The 5,311-nt window shown below is 38.3% G+C and overlaps 1 pseudogene; it reads right to left on the reverse strand.

Moving 5' to 3' along the window:
• Positions 1-1,105: 1,105 nt before the first annotated feature.
• Positions 1,106-3,280, reverse strand: LOC148039360 (uncharacterized; annotated as a pseudogene).
• Between the last annotated feature and the right edge of the window lie 2,031 nt (positions 3,281-5,311).

Raw genomic sequence — 5,311 nt, forward strand, 5'->3', positions numbered from 1 at the left:
TGTGCATTCTCTACTACATCATGCTCTCTTGCTTGTGCATTCTCTGCTACATCCTCCTCTCTTGCTTTTGCATCCGCTACTACATCCTCATCTTGATGTTGCACGTCCTCTACTCCATCATCCTCTCTTGTGTCCAGTTCTATCTCCTCGACTTGAACGCTTTCAAGCAAGTTGCATCCTTCATAATTTCTTGAACCTCGTGGAGCTACTTGGATAGCATACCACCATTGCTCATCTGATGGTTTTGGATAGAAAATAACATGATATGGAAATAATACTAGTGCATGAGTAATTTTTCTAACACTTTATCAAACTTATTGATCAATTTAACTTTAGAAACAAACCTGTTCACAATATTTTGGAAGGAGAAATGTATCATGTAAGTCACTCCAGAGCTTTGTAGAGTTTACTTCTAAAAACCCTAAAATATCTCTACGAACGGTGGCATTTGATCCCGTCATTATCACTTTGAACCATTGAACATCAAATAAAAGAACATTGAAGCTTCAGTAGTCCACATTTATAATTTCTTTCAACAGACCAAAGTATTGCATTTCTGAGATCACAACATTGGGATCTGTTGCACGTTGTCGACTTGCTTGCTCAAACTTTGCCATGACTCCTGAGTCAAAAGTCACACGTTTCTTATCAATGTGATCCACTCAAAAGTGACGGCCTCTTGACCAAGCAGCTACCATGTCATTGCTACATTGCTACATGTCCACTCATATTTATTTACTTTAAATACAATTACAAAAGAAACACTTACCATGTCACTACAACCTCGTAAAAATTCCCATTCCTCATTGCTGACATGTTGTCCTTCTTAAGAAGCATTTGTGAGAGTATCATGCAGCCATCAAAGTAACATGAATTGCAGTAATGCTTCCAATCTTGGTGGATATCACACTACTCTGTTTCTTGGATGCAAAGAATGTCGATATGCGTGACGTGTAGCATGTCTATCTTCCATAGCACGTTCATATGCATGCAACCATTTCTCCATTGCACCATTATGCAACATACAAAAATGACTAAAGTTTTCCTCAAGAACTCCATCCATTCACTTGGAAGTACCCCCACCATGTGCCAAATCTAACAAAAATCATTTATCCTCGGCCATCTGCCATAATAGACAAGAGTCTTTCTCAAAATCTATTATCGAGTCTACAATGTAGACAAGAGACTCTTGCACCAACAAACCCTCAACCAAACTACCTTTTGGACGAGCTCTTTGTCGAACAAATCCTTTTAGTGTCTTCATGAAGTGCTCTAAGAAAAACATCCATCGGCAATGTACACTGCTAGCGATCTTTGCCTCGTCCACAACATGCACTAGTAAATGCACTTGGGTGGTCAACATTGAGGGAGGAAAATACTTCTCAATCATGTATACCAACTCTACTGCATTCTTTTGTGCATATTCAATAGTTGTCATCTCTATCTCTTTTTGTGATATCCATTGCACCAACTGACCAAGCTTATAAAAAATAGATCAGACTTCTATTGATAATGATCTAGCCACAACGATGGGAAAAATAAACTTGGAAAAAAAAATATAAAACATTATTAATAATAAAAAAATGCATACTCTATCAATCCATACCATTAACAAAACATACCTGACCCATCTTATGCCAATCATGCATTTTAAGGCCGCTCAGCTTCCCATCCTTTGTGAATGCTGTGTGAAGAGAGTGCATAAGACCGGTTGGTGTGTGGATGGATTGTATTACATCCTTTACATGTTGTTTGACTTTTGATAACACCCATGGTGCCTTGGGCAACCTTACATGACCATTTGGCCGTGTTTGTAGCCACCACTTTTCCATAATTCCCATTTCTTGTAAAGCTTCTCGAGCATTAAGAGTGTCTTTTTTATCAATAATACGATCCCACAAGAGATTGCCAACATTCTTGAAGATATGCATTGGGTCTAGTAGATGATTGATTTGCAAATTTGTCTAGTAAGGTAGCTCAAAGAGAATTGAAAACCTCTTCATCCCATTTGGAAGACCTTCATGATATAGCAATTTCAATTCTTTCCATGCAAATGTAGTCATATGTGGCGGTTTGCGCCCAAGGAAGCCTTCACGTAATGCATGGTCCTCTGGTAGGTATGCTTGATGATCGGCATATACCATCTTTTTAAGTGACTGTGACCTATATGCACATAACCTTGGCCCACAAAGAGGACATGCAAAATAGCCACTAGTTTGAAGACCTGAACACTTTCCATATCTAGGAAAGTCATGCATTTTCCACACAAGTATGCCCCTTATGTAAGTAATTTGCCTATTAAGAGGCTTGCTCTTGTCCACCACATCTATGCCTATCCACAAAGCCTTAAGCTCTTCAACAAGTGGCTGAAAATATACATCCATAGTGTTTGCTTTGTAACGACCAGGCACTATCAAGGTCAGTATCAAATGCCCTTTCTTTGTTGTCATCCATGGTGGAATGTTATAATTTACAAGTACTATAGGCCACACATTGTAGGTTGTGGAATGCAATCCAAATGGATTAACCCCATCCATAGCCAAACCACGGGCAAATTACGAGCTTCTCTTGCAAACTCTGGCCACGTCTGATCTATATGTTTCTAGGCCATGCATTGTGTAGGAATATGTTGTACTCCATATTTGGAGTTATTTTGGGAATGCCATGACATGAGGCTTGCAATCGACTTGCACCTAAACATGTGTTGAATGCACATTACAAGTGGAAAATGCCTCAAGACTTTTTCAAGAATGGCGTCCCCTTGAACATCTTTATGATACCTGTCAGCATTACACTTTGGACATTTTTCTAACTCTGCATACTCCTTCTGAAAGAGCACACAATCGTTTGGACGTACATGTATCAAATTATAGTCCACACCAAGCTTTCAAAGTATCTTTCTAGCATCAACTCTACTACTTGGCATTGTGTTTTGCGATGGTAGTATGTGATTTTTCAAGAGCTTGAATAGCTTTGAGACACTCTTATCACTCCATCCAAATGATGTTTGAAGATTGAGCAATGCAAGTAGCGTCCTTAAATGCAAAATTTTGGAACCTTCATATAGTGGCAAGCACACCTCTGCCTTCATATCATTGGCCACAACATCCGTACTCTCCAAAACGGTCTGTACCATCTCATCCATCTTGTGCTCTAAAGGTATATCCATGTGCAAAGAAGCATTGCTTTGCTGCTTTGGATCATTGCCATGCATAGCTGATGAGCTTGGTGTCATAGGTGCATTAGTACGAGTGGTGATCACATGATCACTGACACGCATGTGAACCCAATGGAGGATTAGCTACAAAATATTTGTAGGCAAAACATTATTATCGTATGGCAAGATACGCTCACCTTCTATGACAACTTGGTCAATGATATTGGGATCAAAGCACCCAAACTCTTATACGTGCTGCAAGACTACACAACATTGTTGTTGCATTGCCCATTTGCATTGATTGCAAGGACATATAATTCTCTGTGATAAATTTGCATCCCGATCTCTCTCATCTTCACTACTCATTTTGTACCTACGTACATATCTTGATGTGTGTGTGTGCGTATGTGTGTATGTGTGTGTGTGTGTGTGTAAATGTAAAAATAAAAGTGTAAGCATATATATGTGTGTCTACTTGTCCATCATTTAAACAAAAAAAAAACTACTTAAACACAATCCATAACTTTTTCTTGTTACAAAAGTAGGAATAAATAAACTTTAAAATCAATTGTTTCTTATAACAAACAACTAGAAATTACATATGAACTTTTTCCAAAGACTTCTACTGATAATGAGAGTGGTTTAGCTCTGCAACCACATTTCTATATCTCTCTAAGAAAGCTCTCCACTCTATGCTCATAGTATGTGTAGCCGCTGTGTAATATACCACTATCTCTTGCAAAAGGAATGTAGCCTAATTCTTCCCATAGATTAATACAATTGTAAGTCACATTGGATAACTCTTCTTTAGTATCTACCATCCAATCTTCCCAATCCAAATTGGATGAGTCTAGGAGTCTACTAAGTGTACGTGTAGCTTGACATGCTCTTTGAAACTTTCCGTAGTGTTTAGCCTCGCCTGCCCTTCCATGTAGGCTACCCATTGATCACATTGATCTTGTAGAAACCTAGTTGAAGCAAACAATGGGCACATCCTACTAATAGCCTATTCCATATCTTGTTGTCGTCGAAGCAAAGAACCTCGATTGCTTAAAGATGTTGAGGAAGGCATTGTATCTATACACACATATATACGCACATTAACTTAATTTTATATGTACATGTATACATATTTTATAATACATACATACATAGCTATGTATGTATGTATCATATATATATGGCTGCCATATATGTTAAAATATATATTTATGGACACTATATATATATATATATATATATATATATATATAAAAGTTATGGTTGCCATATATATATGTATGTATGTATATACATACATACATGCATACATGTATATATGTTTGTATATATATATATACATACATACATAGATACATATATATATATATATATATATAAGCACATGCATTCATACGTACTTACATAGATAAGTACATAAAAACATACATACTTTTACATATACATACACACATATAAAATATACACAAACGTATATATAAACACACACACACACACAAAATAACATAAACACATACATATATAAGAATGTAAATATGTGTGCATGTGTACATGTGTGTGTGTGTATACATTCTTTTATGTTTGTGTGTGTGTATATATGCATTCTTTTGTGTGTGTGTGTGTGTGTGTGTGTGAAAGAGAGAGAGAGAGAGAGAGAGAGAGAGAGAGAGAGAGAGAGAGAGAGAGAGAGAGAGAGAGAGAGAGGGAGAGACGTTTTGAAGAAGAGGAGGGTAGGGAGAATGAAGGGAGGAGAATGCATACTTGGACATCCTCTCCCTCCTTGTGTGCTTGTATGTGTGTGTGTGTGTGTGTGTGTGTGTGTGAGAGAGAGAGAGAGAGAGAGAGAGAGATGTTTTGAAGAAGAGGAGGGTAGGGAGAATGAAAGGAGAGGGGCGATGCATACCTAAACATCCTTGCCCTCCTTGTGTGTGTGTGTCCACCCGCGCACATGTGTGTGTGTGTGGGTGTGAAGGGAGGAGGGAAGAGAGGAGGGAAAGGAGGGGGGAAAGAGAGAGAGAGAGAGAGAGAGAGAGAGAGAGAGAGAGAGAGAGAGAGAGAGAGAGAGAGATGGCGCTAGCTTACCTTGCTTGCTCTTGCATTGTTTGCTTCCACGATGCATGCGCAATAACCTTGCTCTATTCGGTTGAACTCTTG

This window comes from Lygodium microphyllum, chromosome 3 (genome assembly GCF_053477565.2).
Source record: "Lygodium microphyllum isolate KBCC chromosome 3, Lygodium_microphyllum_v1.1.10, whole genome shotgun sequence".
Taxonomy (NCBI): Eukaryota; Viridiplantae; Streptophyta; class Polypodiopsida; order Schizaeales; family Lygodiaceae; genus Lygodium; species Lygodium microphyllum.